The sequence below is a fragment of the Myotis brandtii genome, unplaced genomic scaffold (genome assembly GCF_000412655.1).
Source record: "Myotis brandtii unplaced genomic scaffold, ASM41265v1 scaffold149, whole genome shotgun sequence".
Lineage (NCBI taxonomy): Eukaryota > Metazoa > Chordata > Mammalia > Chiroptera > Vespertilionidae > Myotis > Myotis brandtii.
Window position 1 is genome coordinate 266814 of NW_005355385.1, and position 20028 is coordinate 286841.

The window sequence follows — 20028 nt, forward strand, 5'->3', positions numbered from 1 at the left end:
GGTCCCAGGGGATCAACAGGGCGGGCGGAGTGAGCAGTTATGGCTGCTCTCAGTCCTGTCCCCAGACTGCAAACCTCGGAGAGAAAGCTGCCCTCGAGATCCGACCGATGCCAGACAGTCCTGCTTCTCCCGTTCGAGTCTGGGTCCCTAAAGACTCGCCCGGATCTGGAGCTCACAACCTGAGACTCCCTCCCGATTGAAACAGACAACCGCGCCCTCAGCCGCCAGCCCGCTCCGCGCGCACCTCCGCACCTTAGTATTTCACTTCCGCACTCTTCTCAGTCTCGGTATGCTTTTCTCTTTCCTTCTAGTTGTGGAATTTCCACTCAGCCAGCCTTCCTGTGGTTCTGGGTGATGTCCATTCCGTCTTTTAGTTGTATTTTTGAAGTGGTTGTGCAAGGGAGCAATCTCCGGTGTTTACCTATGCCGCCATCTTGGTTTTCAGCCACTGTTGGTCTTAATGTAACAGATGGAAGCCAGTGTGGATAGTTCTAAAGCTACAAGGATGGAAACAATTTGTCTCACCAAAATTAGGACCTTTGTTTTATAGTTAGTTGAATGATCATGGAATGATTTTCATTCTTTTTTTTTTTTCACATGTATCATGGGGAACATTTTTATTCCTAATTTATATTTTGCAAGATAGTTGAAAGTGTATAGAGAATGACGTCTTAGGTGTTGATTGTTTTGTATTATAATTTATTTACAAAATTTCACCACATAATAGTAACTACCTTTAAAAAAATCAGCACTGGTCCTATCAAAGTCTTTAGGATAAATTGTTAACCTTAAAAAAGTCACCCTAGTACCACTGTTCCCAGGCATGTTATTATTAATTAAAATCTAATTCCAAAGCCCACCTGTAGTTTCTAGTTCTGATTATGCACAGTCATTTTGAAGTACAATCTAACTAGAAAGACAGGAAACAGTGGAGGACCCAAGCGGTCCTATCAACCTCTATCAGAAGTGTGCATTAGTGCCCTCGACAGTTTCGCTCAGTAGATAGAGCATTGACCCGCAGACTGAAGGGTCCCGGGTTTGATTCGGGTTGCAGGTGCCGTACCTTGGTTGCAAGCTTGATCCCTGGCCCAGGTCAGGGCATATATAGGAGGCAACCAATCAATGTGTCTCTCTCACATCACTCTTCTAACTGTACCACTATTTATTTATAATGGGACCATTTGGTCACCCCATTATGCTAAAACATGGTTCTTTTGGAAAAAAAACAAGGCATTCTCTAGACCAGGGAGGCTGGTCAAGAGGGTGAATAAAAAGTGACTTTCAGTAATAAAAAATGATTTCATTTCTTTGAAATTTTTCCTTCTCCTTTTCTGCACTCCTTATCTGTTTCTGATTTTGAAGGCTTTGACGATTTTGTCTTTTTCTTAATCTCAGCATCAGTTTCCATAGCATCTTGCTCTTTCTCATCAGATTGAGAATCATCTTCATTTATCTCGGTTGAGTTCAGAATCCAGTGCTAGGCCGGTACTTGCCTGCAGTGAATAGGAGTAAGGTGTAAGCTTTTCTTTAGTGCATGCTCTCGCTCTTGTAAAGGCTGCTTTCACCTTGGGATCTTGGAGAAGGGACTAGATTTTCCATCCTGCTACTAATTTCCATGATATTCTTAAAGTCTTTTTTCATAATATACCATCCATAAGAGCAACAGCATCCTGTACTCCTACCCCTTTTGAGATTAAGGGCTGAACAAATGTGTGACAGATCATTTACCAGTATATGCATAGTCCTTTAGCTGGAGTAAATTCTGAGACTCTTGAACAATACATTTGTGTAGACAAGTGCTTACTCAACCAGCTTGGGAAGGTGAGAAACTGAATTCCTCCCATCCTCATTGCCTGCCATGTCATACTTTGAGCTTACCGAATGGGGTGCTCTCCTTGAATAAATGCCTTCGATGCTATTATTCAATGGCTCAGCAACAGTCTCCCTCAAACTGTTCTTATTGTATCACTTGCATTCAGTTCCATGTTGCCAACACCTGGAAGGCCTGAGAGCAATGCTGCTTTAAAACTAGAGCTATCATCTTTGCCGACAAATTTACCAAACTTTGAGTGTTTATTTTCAGATGGACCCTTGTGCCAGTTTTGGAGGCAGCATAGGAGTTTATTGGCACAGACCTGGTTGCCTTGCTGTCCAGTTATGGTCTTGAGTGAGGTTGGCTTATATTTATTCACCCAGAGCAAATTTTCCACTTTGTCTCCACTGCTGTCATTGGCTAAATTCCTAGCTTGGCTAACACCATTTATCTCCTCAGTGACCTGTTCCTTGAAGTCCAGGCCTCTCCGAAACACACTTGTTTTCTTTTTTCCTGACTTTATAAAGCTGTTCCTGTTAGGAGTCACTTTTATCTTTTTGGATTCTGATTCCTTCTTAGTTGGACTAATTTTTTTCCTTGGTCATTTTTTGGGGAGTATGCTCTGCAACTTGTACTTTTCTCTATTCATCTCAGCTTCAACTATTTCATATTTGGACTTCTTGCCTGGCAGTTTGAATCAGATCTAATATGCCATCCTTATCAATAATTTTTGTTCCCAAGGTTGTTCCCAAGGTTCCCAAGGATAGTGGACTGTCCACTATCATGACCCATGACAAGGCAGTTAGTTTTCTTGCTGACATTTCCAGTTACTTTTTGCTCCATAATGTTCCATTAGGGAGTTGGCTTCATCTTTTTTTTTAATATTTTTTTATTGATTTCAGAGAGGAAGGGAGAGATAGAAACATCAATGATGAGAGAGTATCATTGATCAGCTGCCTCCTGCATGCCCCCTACTAGGGATCAAGCCCGCAACCAGAGCATGTGCCCTTGACCGGAATTGAATCCAGGACCTTCCAGTCTGCAGTCCAATGCTCTATTCACTGAGCCAAACCAGATAGGGCTGGCTTCATCTTTTTTAATGGACTCCAGCACACCAGTGATTATAAATATAAGCAATTTTCAGCTCCCTTTAGTAATTCTTTAGAGCACAGATCTTTGGTACTTTCTTGATTTATGTTAGTTTGATAAATATGATAATTAGTGTGTCTCTTTTCAGAATCTTCAGGACAAATTATTTTTTTGCTGGAGAACATTTGATTTTCATAGGAGTTTTTGTCTCTCAATTCAATGGCACTTTCTTTTCTTTTTGAGGTGATAGGTTCTGTTCCTTTACAGTGGTTCTCAACCTTCTGGCCCTTTAAATACAGTTCCTCATGTTGTGACCCAACCATAAAATTATTTTCGTTGCTACTTCATAACTGTAATGTTGCTACTGTTATGAATCGTAATGTAAATATCTGATATGCAGGATGGTCTTAGGCGACCCCTGTGAAAGGGTCGTTCGACCGCCAAAGGGGTCGCGACCCACAGGTTGAGAACCGCTGCTTTAAAATAACGAACTTCCTTCTTTATCCGCCCCCCTCCCAAAAGCTTGGAACTAGCATAGGGAAAAGTAGTTTCTCCTATTTTGTGAGTTGATGATTGGAATGTTGCTGAGATTCTTTTGAACTTTTTCATATTTAATTTGCTTCTTAAAACTGCAGTTCTTTCATCAGGAAATATGTCTGTTTTTACTTTGTGATGATATTTCTGTTTCTCTGCTTTACTTAAATTGTCTTGTATAGATGAAACTATTACTCTCTTTGGGGTCTTTTCAAACCTTTTTCTTTTTTTTAAGACTTTCTGTTGTTAGTTCTTCATCCAACATGGCCAATGTTCTGGAAAACTCTTCATCTTCATGCAGTTGTCTTCCCAGCTCTGCATTTTCATCAAGTTGTAATTGTTTGGTGGTGACTTCATCATTTAATCTGGAATCTGCATTTTGTGAAAGCTCTTTTCTTTTACTTGCCACCCTCTTCTAATTGGATCTTTGGACACTTTCAGTTCCAAAATAATCAAGCACTGATGTGGGGGTAAGTTTTATTGGTGATAAAGGCATACTCTTGGTCTTAGTGTTTTCTTCATTCTTTTTCATGTTTGATGCCCCAAGAAAATTATTTGTAGATCCTCCATTCTCTTTTGATTTAGAGACTGCATTCTTACATATCAAGTCATCTGTTTCTGAAATGTATTAGGATCCTGCCATAGAATTTTACCAGATTTAGGAGATAATGGCAATTTTTCTGGTTGTGTTTTGGCATTTTTTTTACCTTCATTGTCTCCTTTGATTCTGAATCTGAATCATAGATGATCCTCTTTTTCTTGTTTGGTTGCTTCTGGTTAGAGTCATTTTTTTTACAAGAACTATTTACCTGACTTCCTTTATTCCTTTTTTGGTTTTCAGTTTCTTCGGCAGATTTTGTTTTCTCATTCTTCTTTACTGTTTCACTTGCAGGTTTCTTTCCACTTGGTATAATCCCAGAGAATTTCTAAATATCCTTAGTATGTTCTGGACTCCAGTGTTTCTTGAGGGTCCCAGAAGCTAATGTCAAAGACTGTGCATCCAGCCCTGTGCTGCTTGCTGGAGACTGCCACAAGCTCCAGTGGCTTAAGTAATTTCCAGGTTGCCCACTTCCAAGCCGCTTCACGCAAGGCCTCCTGGGAACTTCCATGATTCTCATCCTTAAAGTTGTAAAGTTTGAAGTAATTCATACTTTATAGTAAGAATAAAGGCATAAATAAGACTATTATCCTACTAAAGAGAATTGAAAAAAATAGTTTTAACCAAAAGTTTAAAATTTAATTCCATTTTTTATATTCTCTATGGAGTAAAGTTCTACGATGGAAGCAAATATTTTATTGCTAAATATGTAGATGAGGGCTCCAAAACAAAATGTGGGCTTCCTATAGTGGCAACAGGTGAACCAACTTATCAGGAAATGAGTCCAGGTACTTTCTTCCAGAAAGGATGAAGTAACCCATCTTGCAATTTGCTCCATCTTGCACATGGCTTTCTCCTCACTTTACTCAGGCCTCTGCCCATATATGTCTTCTTTAGAGACAGCTCTTCCCTGACCCCACATCCAGCCTTAGTGTTCATCATACTGCTTATCTCAACTGAACATATTTCCCTTGTGTGTTGTCTGTCATCTCCATTAAAATGTACACTCTATATGATCAGTGACTAAATTCAATTTCATATCTGCATCACCTAGGGTAGGTGTTCAATTAACATTTGTTGAATAAAGAATAAGTGAATACACAAAGGAAAGCATGAAGTAATGATGTGTAGGAGGCTTGCAGAGATTTGGCAAAACAAGTCCACAGTGGCTGGGGAAGTGCAGTGTCTGCAGGCAGTTGTCCAAGGTGCTTCCCTGGGTTCACTGAATTAATGGGGAAGGCTGTCCTCCAGAAATGCTTTGAGAAGCCTACTGCCCAGTCATAGAACTTTAGCTTGCCAGAGAACTGCCCTCCCCCAGAATAATAAGCACTTAACCACAGAAGAGATGTTGATACTGAACTGTCTAAAAGGACTACATCAATGATCCAAGGGGAAAAGTTAGTTCTGTTAAGTCATGAAAGTGGCACAAAGCATCCACTGGAAGAAGGAAAAGTGAGAGAAGCGAGCACTGATTCCCCTTGGTGAAGTCTACAAGACAACAATTTGATTTTGAAGTGATTACTATTTAGATATTTTAACTTTTCAGTTTGATAAAGCTATAAACATGCTGGCATTTTTTTCGCACTGTTCTCCACCCCATGATAGAAAGTGAGGGTCGTAAAGCAAATAGGTGTGCCTTTGGGATCCTCTCCCTGGACAGGTTCACATCTAAAGTACCTCCTTTTACATTATAAATTTTAGGCAAAATTATGTCCTATAAATATATAAACATTTATTTAAACTTACTAGAGAGAGAGAGATAGAGATTACATGTGAGCACACCAAATTGTATGGTGTGCAATGGCAGTAGCTTTTTGTTGAAAGAAATACGTAGACAAAAACCCCTGTCGTTTGCATTTTACTACATATCTCTTATTTATGAACATTACTCATTCTTCCCTTTTATCTATCACAACAAGCAGATTTTTTTCTTCATAGTTGTGTGCTTTGGGTTTCTAGTTCTTGAAAATGACAGTTCTTGCAAATGAAAGTTCTAATTGATGTATTTATTAAAGGGGCATAGCAACAAAGTGTTACTCAGAAGGGAATTAACTTTAGCAGTATTTTTTAAAAATATAACCTAATAGAACTCCCTTCGCCTTCAACTTCCCAAAGCCTTTAACTATTCAAATGTTTAAATACTAAAAATATGAAGAAAATATTTAATTAAAATATATATTCCTAATCACCTCTTGTGGTAATATTGATTTTTTATTATAATATGTGCAAAAAACTAACAACTTTTTACCAAAAGCCTGTGGGCAGATTAGCAGTTGCTAATGTTAAGGTACTGTGTCTACAGCTGTAGCTCTCACTGTGCTTTTGTTTGTTTGTTTGTACATATTTTAAAGATATATATAATTGCAGAAAATTTTTCAAAAGAGGAAAATTGCCTATAATCTCCCATTCTAATATTATAACTTAAACTCTGAAGTCTTGATGTTCAGATTTTCCTCAAAATAAATAGGGCTTCAAATTAATATTTTTCATTTTGGATACATAACAGAAAATAAATATTTTACACTATACAATTTGGCATCTAAGCCATGTACAAGGATTTAAAAACCAAATGAATGTAACAAAAATTCATAACAAAACAAACATAACAAAAATTCAAATCCTAAGTTATATAATTATATTATTAGTGTAATAAATCCAAAATTTAATGGCTCACATATTTCTTTAATTTACCATCAGTAAATGTACTTAAACAGAACCTAACCATGAACTTAAAATTAACATCATTAATTTATCAAACAGATTCAAAGGGAACACAAAATTTTTCTTTACTGAAAATGATCCAACCATTTCTTCTTCCAAGAAAAGCACTATGTGAAATAATGTAAACCATTTCAGAACATGTAAATATTATACTACTACTCAACTCTGTGTCTCTGTGTTGTCATCTTTAGGCTGTGGGTCTGACAGGCTTATTGGCCCCTTGGTCCCATTACCAGGATTGATTATTTAAAAGGAGAAGAAAGTAGATAAATGGGAAAGAAGGGAACACTTATTGAGCATCACCTCTGCCATACAAGCTACTACTTGGATGTCCTTCTCCCCACCTTAGATGATGAAGTTGAGACTCAGAGAGCCTACATCATTTATTCAAGGTTATACAACCAGTAGGTGATGGAGCCAGGGTTGGCCCCAGGTGTATCTGACTCCAGTGTCTGTGAATTTCTCATTGCAACAAGGAGAGTGAAACCATAGTCCTTGGCAGCCGTGTCCTGGCCATAAATCCATCTGGTAGCAGGCAATGGCCGTTTTCCCTTCTAGATTTTCCATTGTGTTATGCCAACCTGCCTGGAAATTCTGTTGTTCTTTCTCTTCTCTTCAGTCTCACATATTTCAGAGTAAGAATGTCCCTTCATCATATGCACTGCTAATATAGTCCATTGCCAGGTACACAAGAAATTCAACTGCAAGAATATTTTTATAATCGTTTATAGGAAAAATTAAAATTTTTTTTTTTACCACACACAGTAAAACTTTTGCTTAGTCTGTAATTCATGTATAAACTCTTGGAAGACATAAAATAGATTAAACAAATGGAAAAACATCTCCTGTTCTTGGATAGGATGACATAACAGTTCTTCCTAAATAAATTTATACATGCATGGAATCCCAGTTTTTAAAAAATCAATAAACTATGTTCTAGAGTTGGACAAGTTGAACTAAAGTTTCTATGAAAAAGTTAACATAATAAACAATGAAAAAATAAATTGCAATTGTATATACTAGATTAACTAGGCATCAAAACATACTAAAAAAGCATCTCTAATTATGATAGTGTGATACTGGTATATGAATAGACATACTGGCCAGTTGAATAGCATGTCCAGAGACAAACCCAAGTACATATAGACCAGTGGTTCCCAAACTTATTTGGCCTACCGCCCCCTTTCCAGAAAAAATATTACTCAGCCCCTGGAAATTAATTTTTTTTTAATTTTAATAGCAGTTACTCATCGCCCCCAAATACACCTGTGGCCATCACTGCCCCCCTGGATCGCTGCAGCGCCTACCAGGGGGCGGTAGCGCCCACTTTGGGAATCACTGATATAGACCCTTAATAAAGGTGACATCTCAAATCACTGGAGGAAAAGATGGGTTTTTTAATAAATGTAGACACTATGAGATAGTCGTTTGGGAAAAGATAAAATTACATCCATATCTTACACTGTATATGAGAACAAATTTCAAATGGATTAGAGATCTAAATGTAAATAAATGAAGCTATAAAAGTACCATAGGGAGACAAGGTGACTACTTCTGTAACTGGTATAGGAAAACACTTTCTAAATAAAGACTTAAAATGCAGAGGCAATAAAATAAAGGACTGTTAATTTGAACACATAAAAATTAAAATATTTTTCATGCAAAAACATCCCAATATAGCCCAGACCTGGGGCTCAGTGTTTGAGCATCAGCTTATGAACCAGGAGGTCATGGTTCAATTCCCAGTCAAGGCACATGCCCAAATTCCGAGCTTGATCCCCAGTATGGGGTGTGCAGGAGGCAGCCAATCAATTATTTTCTCTCATCATTGATGTTTTTCTCTCTCTCTCCCTATCCCTTCCTCTCTGAAGTCAATAAAATATATTAAAACACACACACACACCAAAAATCCCACCATAAACAAAATCAAAGACAAATGACAATGTGGAAGAAAAAATGGCAATATATTTCCACGAGAGGTCAAATTCATAATGTGTAAAGAACTCTTAAAAATTGAGGGACGGGACAAAAAAAAAATGAAGAGACAATTCACAAAAATAAGATATATAAAAGGCCCTCAAACCTGCACAAATATTCAAGTTTACTCATATTAAATGAATGCAAATTAAAACAAGACTAAGATATCATTTTCTTGCCTGTCACAGTGGCAAAAATTAAAAAGCAACACCACAAATTCTGTTGGTGAGACTAAACAAAACTACCGAGGCACCCGCCTTTGACCCAGTAATCCCACTTCTGGAAATCAACTCTGAAGATATACCTCCAACAGTACAAAAATGTGAAAGCACAAGGTTATTTATTGTAACACTGTTTATAATAGCAAATATTGGAAATCATAAGTACCTGTGGTAGGCAGAATAATACCTCCAACCCACCAAAGAAGTCTGTGCCTTGAATCTGTGGGGTTTTACCTTACAAGGCAAAAAAGGGAGTTAGCAGATGTGGTTAACAAAAGGATTTTGAGATGGGGAGATTATCCGGGATTATTGAGATGGGCCCAATGCAACCATAAGGGTCCTTAAGTGAAGGATGAAGGCAAGAAAGTCAGAGTTGGAGAGACATGAAGATGCCAAACTGCTGGCTTAGGGAGGAAGGGAACATGAGCCAAGGAATTCAGGGGGCCTCTAGAAAAAGCTTCTCACTGTCTGAGAAAGGATTGTAAATAAAGAAGGGTAAAAGCTCCACTAAAAAGTCATTCTGGATTGGAATCAGAGGTATCAGTATGAATTTATGGTTTATTATTCAGGGTGGGGCAAAAATAGATTTACAGTTGTGAATAAATCCAACCACAGTTTATTCCTGAGTTGTTATTTATTAGTTATTGTATTATTTTCCATATGAACAACTGTAAACCGGCTTTTTACCCACTCTGTCTATATACTTACAGACAGATGTAGAAATAGGTATGAGTGCATGCATATGCATGGGTTGGTATATGTGCATGTCCTTGCTGAGAGGACCAAGGAACAATGGCCATAGCAATAAGCCCACCTACAGCCCTGATCTCGATTTCTAAATACCATTCTCTAACAAAAGGAACCAGACGGTTAATTCCAGGCTGGCTGCAGGGGCAATAGATGTGGAATATCTTATGATTCCAGTAAATAAAGCAACTATCCTAGAAAACAAGCATCTATCAAAAGGATATAGGAGCCAACTGGAAGAAGTTCAGAATAGCCAAAACAATTTAAGCCATAAAATAAATAATGATGGTACTACATTATAACCCACAACATAAAATGTCCATGAGACCATATTTATATAATGAATACAATAAATAATCATATGGAGAAGGTGCAGCTTTTCCAATGAACAAATATAGATGAAATGAAGGTGATAAAAAAAAAATCACAATTAGGCAAACACCCCAGAAATAATTGTTGCATGTAAATCCCACCAATGGATGCTAAAATGAGTCAGCAAAATACTAAAGAAAAGCAAGATATCAACAGTCTCAAAGTATATATCCAATGATATTTATCAGTTAGAAAAAAAAAAAGTTACTTTACAGTGGAGAAACCTGGTGGATACCGCCTTAACCAAGAGATCAAGATTAAATTAACCAGAAATACGACATCACATCAGGTGTCCTCTGAAATGATGCAATGACAACGACAAAATAGCATTCTGTGGTTTAAGAATAGTTTGCCAAACAATCCTTAAAAACCACAACCTCAATCTAATCATGAGAACATACTGGGAAAAACCATAAGTGAGAGAACTTCTAAATAACTGACTAGTGCTTATCAAAAGTTCTTATCATGAAAGCCAGGGAAAGAATGAGGAACATCACAGGCTGGAGGAGACTAATGAGACACAACAATGAAGTGCAATATAAGATCTTGATTGGATCCTGGAACATAAAAGGGACATTATGAGAACAATTGGTGAAATTCAAATGAATCAGTAATTTAGTCAGTAGTATATACTGATGCTAATGATCTGGTTTTGATCATTGTAAACTGTTAAATCAGCTAACAAGGGTACACTTAAATTTTCTGTACTAGTTTTGCCACTTTTCTGCAAATTTAAAATTATTTCAACTAAACATTTCTTAAAATGTAAAAGAGAAATAATTGTTAAAGCTATAGGATCATTTTTAATTAATAGTTTCATGCCACAACTCTCTATATACTAGATATCCTGTCATTGTTTTACTGGGTTAATAAATAAGTGACCTCTCTTGCTCAAGCAATGAAGAACTAAACCTGAATTAAAATCCACCCAGCTCAGAGTTATGAAAATAGAATTACAGTTGAGGGAAGAAAAGAAAAAGAAGATCTTTCTGCCAGTCTATAACAGGATTTATTGGTCTCATTTAAGTTATGAACAAACCTAAAACCAGTGTGTCCCTCTGGAGAACTGAGTGTAGAAAGCATCCTGGACCCACTGTCAGCATGGAAGGACCAGGGAGCCAAGGATCGACTTGATGGCTTGACTTTTCTTTGTCATTTGTTTATCTTTGTAGAAGTAAGTGCCTATGGTACCAACAACCTTTATCAATTATTTTACTTTCATTTCCCATCATGCCTGAACAAAGGGAATATCCAGAAAGTTGTCTTAAGAATATTTTTATTAAGTCCTCTAAGTGATCCCAGACATGTTAATACCTTGCCCCACCTTTAAGAGACTTGCTGAACATTTTTAAAAGCTTCTTTTAAAATCAAGCAACTCAACCATAGCTGGTTTGGCTATGTCAGTGGTCGGCAAACTCATTAGTCAACAGAGCCAAATATCAACAGTACAACAATTGAAATTTCTTTTGAGAGCCAAATTTTTTAAACTTAAACTATATAGGTAGGTACATTGTTATTAACTTAATTAGGGTACTCCTAAGGCTTAGGAAGAGCCACACTCAAGGGGCCAAAATGCCGCATGTGGCTCGCGAGCCGCAGTTTGCCGACCATAGGGCTATGTGGTTGGAGCATGGACCTGAGGATTTAAGGGTCCTGGGTTCGATTCTGGTCAAGGGTATGTGCCTTGGTTGGAGGCTTGATCCCGCTGTGTTTGGGAGACAATCAATAGATGTCTTTCTCACATTGATGTTTTTCTCACTGTGTCTCTTCCTCTCCCTTCCTCTCTGTCTAAAAATCAAAGGGAAAAATATCCTCAGGTGAGGATTAACAACAGCAAAAAAAACCAAAAACCCAAAATCAAGCAACTCATTATATTCTTTGGATTTAGACCCAATCCATCCTTCATTATACAGTTCAATTAACTTATTTTCATCTGTTTTAACTTTGCTCGAGAGAGACACCACACACTGGCACTATTTAAAAAATTTTGGTGGTTCCTCAGTAAGTTATATCATAAATTATTATATGATCTTGCAATTCCACTTCTAGGTATGTACTCAAAAGAACTGAAAAGCAAGTGTTTAAAAACAAAAACAAAACATGTATAAGAATTTCCATAGCAGCACTATTCTCAATAGCCAAAAGGTGAAATAGTCCTTTATTTCTATAAATCAATGAATGGATAAAGAAGAGGTGGTATGTACATACAATGTAATGTTATTTAGCCATAAATAGGAATGAAATACTAATACATGCTACAATAAAGATGAACCTTGGAAAGATTATGCTATGTGAAAGAAGCCAGACACAAAAGGCCTTATGTTATATGAATCCATGTATATGAAATGTCCAGAATAGGCAAATCCATAGAGACAGAAAGTATGTTAGCAGTTGCCAGGGGCTGGGGAAGAGGGAGAATGGGAGGTGACTGCTTAATAGGTATGTAGTTTCCTCTCGTTGTGATGGCAATGTTAAAAGTGATGATGGTTGCACAATAGTGTAATGTAGCCTGGCCAGAGTGGCTCAGTGGTTGAGTGTCAACCTATGATTCAGGAGGTCACAGTTAGATTTCTGGTTAGGGCAAATGCCCAGGTTGCGGACTCGATCCCCAGTGTGGGATGTACAGGAGGTAGGCTATCAATGATTCTCTCTCATCATTGATGTTTCTCTCTCTCTCTCCTTCTCCCTTCCTCTCTGAAATCAATAAAATATATTTTTTAAAAATAGTGTAAATGTACTAACTGTTACTGAGTGGTGCACTTTAAAACGGTGAATTTTATATTATACTAGAGGCCCGATGCATGAAATTCGTGCAAGAGTAGGCTTTCCTTCCCCCAGATGCCAGCACCGGCTTCCCTCTGGCAGCCGGGACACGGGCTTTGCTCCCGCTGCCAGCAGGCACTCAGGACCTGGGCTTCCCTCCAGCTGCTGGCAGGCACCTGGGACCGGCTTCCCTTCAGCCCCAGCTTTGTCCAGAAGGACTCCGGAATGATGTCCAGTCTAATTAGCATATTACCCTTTTATTATTATAGATGTATTTTACCACAATAAAAAAATGAACATCAGGAGAAGGATTACAGGTGAGGGACATGGGGAGGCTATGGGCAGGTAATGGGAATGGAGAAGATGATTGTGAATGCAAGCATAAGAGTTAGGCCACTATAGCCTTCCTTACAGCTCCACTGTCTGTGAACTTCTGTTGATAATTCTACTTCTCTTATTCAAGGGACTTCCCGGTTAAATCCTATGACACTTTTAGTTCTTGAACCAACTCCCAGTTGCTTATCCAGCTACCTAAAGATCCAGAGTTGGCTGCTTTCCCCTCCTCTTCACTGCATACTCTACACATTTTGGGCTTCTTGTCACCACAAGACTCTATGAAACAAACACTGTATTTTATTGCTTTATTTCTTCTATTTACCCTATTTATTGAGGTGACATTTATTGAGAAAAGAGCTCAAGATTATAGTAGGCTTAAGATAATAGTAGGCATGGACACAGACACCAGGGGGGTGAGGGCTTGAGTGGGGGGAGGGGGTAGAAGGGGCGGATAAGAACACATATGTAATACCTTAATCAATAAAGAAAATTAAAAAAAAATAAGGAACAACAAAAAAGATATTAGTAGGCATGGTTTTTCAATCAGGAGTTTAAAAATGTCCCCTTTGAAGAACTACAAAGATGAGTTGTCTTCTACCCCCAGGAGCCCATCTCTTCTGTTGGCAGAGTCCTAAGTCCTCAGGGCTCTGGGACATGAGGTCAATTCCAGCCTAGCTTTAGCTGTTTGCGTTTACTCAACATGTGGGAAGGAACCCATAGATAGCCTCAGGGGTATTGTGAGGACGTAATTATTCAATTCAGTGATGGGTTCATTGGTGTTCATTTTATTATGCTCCAAAGTTATAACTATATTCTCTTGTATGTATCAAATATTTCATAATACTTTTTAAAAGAAAATAAGAATAGCTTCAACCCTAAGAACGATACTAGAAGTTTAATTTCTTTAAATGGGGAACATTCAAGGACCAGCCTGATCTTCCAAAATGGTTGTAGATGAGTGTGTTTCACTCTAGGCTTCCCCAGTTAGTAACTTTAGGGTTGGAAAGATGCTTCAACCATGTTGATCTATATTCTCTTTGTCTCCTTCCTTGAAATCAGAAGATAAATAATAAAGTATATCCTGATAAACAAGGAAAACTAATCATCTTAACCAACACACATGTTGAGAGAGTCAATAAGCTCGGGCCCCAAGCATTCTTGCACTTTCTTACTGGGTAGGCCAAGGATGCAGCCTGACTGCTCTTTATCTGGGCCATTTCTCAGGGTTGTGTTTGCAGTGAGCAGACTTGAGGGATGAAGTAACCTCTTTTACAAAAAAGCAGCCTTGCTGACCATTCACCATAAAAGTGGTAGATTTGACAGCTCACTGATCCTCAGTTAAGTCACAAACCTGCTGCATCCACCTCAGTGTCTAGTCCAACTAGGCCCACCTCCATGCCCTCCATGGAACTTGGGGCACATGGAAAACATCTCATGCTCATCATGAGCCTACGCAGGCTGCTTGCTGCCCTGTGAGTAACAGAGTCTCCTGCCTGCCCCCCTGAAACAGTAACAGGCTAGCTATCCTGTTAACCCGCCAGTAGGGTAAATCCCAGACCCTCACAGAGCCTGCCTGTTTTGGTGACAAAGCTGAGATGCTGATAGAAGCATGGCATTCTGAAAGAGAAAGGACAGAGCCCTCAGTAAATGGGCTATTCGATACAAGAAAACTCCATGAGATCCAGTAGGAAATGCTCTCATGTAGGTGGTGGTGAGGGTGGGAGGGTAGAGTAAGGGTCTCTCACTGTCCTAGGTGTGAAATGAGGCTGAGCAACAAAAGGTAGGGTCATCAGAAGCCACCCAGAGGGTACTTTGGTTGTGGCACATTCTCCTCTGGGGGGAGAAGGAAGGATGTTATCATGACAATGGGGCATCAAGCCCCACACTTCAGCCCAAAGGTATGCAGGGTGACTGTGGCTGATGGGTCAAGGGTCCCCAATGCTGAAATAATGGTGTCAGCATTGAAGTTACAGAACTTGGGGTAGACTGCAAACAAAACAAAACTTGTTTGTTGAGCCTAGTGGTGGGAGGCCCTGTGAAACAGAGTACATGCAAAGGCTCGCTTACTGGCACTGAGCTGCTCTCTCCCTGTCTCTCTCTCAAACTTCAGCAGCTTCAGGGAAGAAGGCTGAGTGTTCTGGGGAACTTCAGGGAGGGGAGAGAGGATTCAGATGCTTATGGCTGTGTTGGACAGAGGTACCCAAGTCTAGTTATTTCCAAGCAGAAGTAGGGTGAGCTAAGTACCAGGTTGGCCCAAAGTGATGAGGATACAGGTGTGGATGAAAAAGGGACCCCCTTCTAGACCTGACAAGCTCAGGGGAGGTCTGCATGGCAAGCCTTACAAACCCAGAAACTGAAAATAATCACATAGGATGGTCTGAACATAAAAATGACCATCTAAAAATGGGTGATGGTGGTAGTCACATCCAAAGCCAGTATCTTCCTGACAAAGGTCCGTTTTTTCCTTAATGGAGCCTGACTACTGTCTTTTTGCATCTAAGATAACATATCTTTGAAATGTCAGAGTAATCATCATTTTCAGACCCACTGCGCCAGAGCACACACTACAGTGCTACCTCATTCCCAGCATACCATCTCTATGTGCTGTAAATGCTAATTTTTAACTATCCTGTACCCACCAATGTACAAAAAGTATGTCTCTTTGCATTGTGCTTTTTATCCAGTCCTCCAGATTTTCCTGCTTTGCTTTCTTCCTCTTAATCTACCACCAATGGATTTCATGTAATTGTACTTACATCTCCTCCTTTGAATTTAATGTATAAAGGAAGCTGCAAAACTGCCATTCTCTGGAGCATTTTCTCAGTCCATTGAGGTTTTGCTTCCCAGAAATTTTCCTCAGTTTGGTTCAAACAAACTCATAAAAATTCTCTACAGGTTTGGCGGTTTCTTATGACACACAGGTCAGAGTATTGGCACTAGCAGAGGTTAAAAGAATGATGCCTTGAAACTCAGTGCTCTTGGAGGCCAGGGGTGCACATGGGAGGAAGCTGCACCCATGCTGGGATTAGGAGCCAAAGGGCAAAAAGCTTCCTAGCTGCTTTGCACTCCTCAATTCCTCCAGCTCGCTGGGGATAGCATATCTCCTGACACTGCTAAAATAACCCTGAATTACCCATGTTAATTTCTTTGGTCTGTGTTCCCAGAGGGAAAAAAGCTCTGGAATTCAACTGATAGGGTTTGAAAGAAGTTTGCCTCGAGGAAGGGAAATTAAAAGTGACCTCTGAGCTGCTTCAAGATCTTACAGTTGTTTCCCCTGTTACATGAATGTGTAATGAAATTGTGTTACTTGTTTATGTAGTAAATATTTATAGTGACGAGAGGACACCCTTCCATTCAGGGATTCCCTGGCCCCTTCCCGTGGTCTAATAGAAACAATATAGAATCCCAGAGAGAAAAACAGAAAATCACAGTTGATCTCCAGAGAGGCCCAGTACTGCAGTGTCACCTGCTGGACACAGGCACCAAATACATCCTGTATTAGTTTCTAGAGCTGCCACAACAAAGTACCCACAAACTGCATGGCTTAAGCAACAAAAACATATTGTCTCAGTCTGGAGTTTGAAAGTCTAAAATTAAGGTGTCAGCAGGGTTGGTTCATTGCTGGGGCTGTAATGTTCAGGCCTCTCTCCTTGGTTTGTAAATGGCCAACTTCATATTCACATGGCATTGTCCCTGTATGCCTATCTCTAGGTCCAAATTTCCCCTTTTTTATAAGGATGCCAGTCATATTGGATTAGGGCCCACCCTGATGACCTCATTTTAAGTTGATTACCTCTATGAAGCATCTATCTCCAAATAAGGTCACATGCTGAGGCAGTGAGGGTTAAGTCTTTAACATAGAAATTTAGGGGTGGGTGGGCGGTGTCACACTGAATCTGTAATATACCCCTTTCAATAACATGAGGCAGCTGTTGGCCTACTACAGCGCTCTTGTTAAAAATGAACACCTGACCCATGGAAGTCTTGTGCCACTTAGACCTGACATCTCCATTTTGGGTGGGTTAACTAGGACAGGACAACTAGAATGCAAGGGCTCATTTGCTGGTCAAATTAAAATGTATTTGAGGGCATGGCTGGCCTGGCCCTGTTATCATCTCAATTTTGCAGCTACCCCTTTGGGAAAAACTTTATCCCATTCTGCCACCTAAGGCAAAGTTACTGGCTCAATAAGGGCCCCACAGAGATTCTTCTAAATGCCTGGGCCTGTTTCACCTCTGATTCAACTAAGCTGAAAACTGATGTCACTGATAGTGCTCCTGCCAGTCTGACCTCAGTGCCCTCTATGGTGGTTGCTGGAATCAGTGGGCAGAAGTCAAGTTTGTTCTCAAAGCTCTGGTCAGTTGGGCTGAGGAGCAGGTTGTCAGGAGGATTAATATGTCATCGGCCCTGAATGTCCCAGCACATTCTTGCTGGGTAGGCCAAGAATGCAAGGCCTAGAGTGCTCTTTGTTCAGGCCATTTCTCTGGGCTGTGTTTGTAGTGAACAATCTTGAGAAATAAGGTAACCCTTGCCTGGCCAGTGTGGGTCAGTGGTTGAGTGTCGACCTATGAACCAGGAGATCATGGTTTGATTCCCAATCAGGCACATGCCTGGGTTGCGTTTCCATCCCCAGTGTAGGGTGTACAGGAGGCAACTGATCAGTGATTCTCTCTCATCATTGATGGTTCTCTCTCTCTTTCCCTCTCCCTTCCTCTCTGAAATCAATAAAAATATATTAGGGAAAAAAAAAAAAAAGAAGAAGATAATCCTCCCCAACTCCAGGAGCTCACCACTCATTATAAAAGCAGTAGATTCCCTAAACTCAGTGTTTTTCAAATGTGCCACAAACCCACTGAATGCCCAGCACCCATCTACAGCTGTATTTGTATCATCTGTGAGACTTGAGGGGAATGGGAAATTGATAGCAACCTTGTGCTCATGCTGCTTGCTATGTTATGAGTAATTAAGTTCTCTGTCTCTGACATGGTATCTCCTGAATTCTGCCAGCATCCATGAAATAGTCACAGGCTAATTTGTTAGCTTGCAAATACATTAAAATCCCAGATCCTTCACAGATCCTGACTTCATGGGGACTGATGTAAGAGTAAACGCCCTATAGTTTCCAAAGGTCTTGGACAAGGACTCTGAGTATGTGACATTCATGGCTGGTTTGTATGCCTAACGTCTGGTCTTCCCTAGGTCACTCTGCTCTGTTACAGTAATTCAGCTGCCCATTCTTTCAATTGTTCCATTCCCCCAAAAGACATTATCCTGCATAAGACACTCTTGTCACTCTTTAATAACAATAGCAACAGCAGCCACTAATATTTATAGAGTGAGAGACATTGTTTTAAAGATTTGAGGTCTTGTTCTACACACTTTTTATACACTACCATCTTTACTCTTCAGAATAACCCTATGCAGGGGATACTATCACCTCCAGCTTACAGATGAGGAGACAGAGGCACAGGCCTAAAGTTAGTCAGGGTAGAGATAGGGTTCAAAAACAGACAGCCTGGCTTTAGTCCTCACTTTTAACCACTCTGTATACTGCCTTAGAGTAGGACTTTCTATTCTCGGAGCCATAATGAACCACAGAGGCCTAGAGATCTTTATTTGATATTTTAGGAAGATGATTCCAGTCAAATTTTTAACACTTGATTTTGACATACAACATTTTAAAATACTTTTTGACAACCTATATATAGGCAATTAGATAATCTGCTTTGATCTTTTCTATGCAGCCTATGTATAAATCCAGTGTTGTTTTCATACTCTGTATTAGTGTCCTATTGTTATATCACAAATTATCAAACTTAGTAGCTTAAAACAACACAGATTTATTTTCTTACAGTTCTGGAGGTCAGCAGTCCAAAATGGAACTGCACTGCCTCTGGAGGCTCCAGGGGAGAATCCATATCCTTGCCTTTTCCATTTTCTAGAAGTTGTCTGTGTTTCTTGGCTCATGGTCCTTTACTCCATCTCCAAAGCCAGCAGCAAGGCATTTTCAAATCTCTCCCCCTACTCCCGCCTGCCCCTCCTCTGGCTCTCCTGCCTCCCTCTTTCCCTTATAAGAACCTTGTGATTACATTGTGCCCATCCAGATCATCCAAGATAATACAGGATCTTCTCCATCTCAAGCTCTTAATCACATTGCAGAGCCCTTTGCCATGTAAAGAAAAACAGTCACAGGAGATCAGGATGCAAATATCTTTGAGGGGGTATCATTCTCCCTACTCTATATTGTAAGCAGTTGTCTCTTACTATGGTATATAAACTTTTTGTTTATTTTCGTTAATTCTCATTGGAGGATATTTTTTCATTGATTTTTAGAGAGAGTGAGAGAGACACATTGATGGGCTGCCTCCTGCCCCTAACCCGAGGCTGGGGATCCAGCCTGCAGCATGCCTGCAACTGAGATACATGCCCTTGACCACAATCAAACCCGGGACGCTTCAGTGTGTGGGCCGATGCTCTATCCTCTGAGCCAAACCAGCCAGAGCTATAGTATGGACATTTTAGCAGAAATATCTGGATTGGAGATTTTAAAAAGCCCATTCACTAGATATTTAACAATCCATTTCATCTTGGCTTTGAGGATGGAGCCCCAAGAGCACTTTACCTTTTGGGGTCAAAGAGAGATGGCGGCCGGCAGCCATGCACTGAAGCGAACAGGGAGGCTTGCTTGCTCCAGTGATGGCAGACTCCAGCGTTCCCCGTCTGACTTGCCGGCCTCTTAGCTGCAACTCTAAGCAACTATGTTGCAAATATAGAAGCTAAACAAAACCCCAGAAATTGGCTTTCAGTCAGCCGGGCTTCAGCCAGCCTGACCGCAACATTGTATCAAATACAGAAGG

The 20028-nt window shown here is 39.8% G+C and overlaps 1 protein-coding gene and 1 pseudogene across 5 annotated transcripts in view; both read right to left on the reverse strand.

Moving 5' to 3' along the window:
• PLGRKT (plasminogen receptor, C-terminal lysine transmembrane protein) overlaps positions 1 to 20028 on the reverse strand; it is a 49977-nt gene that overhangs the window by 15569 nt on the left and 14380 nt on the right. The gene's annotated exons all lie outside the window — the stretch shown is intronic.
• On the reverse strand, positions 1947 to 4545 carry LOC102258674 (annotated as a pseudogene).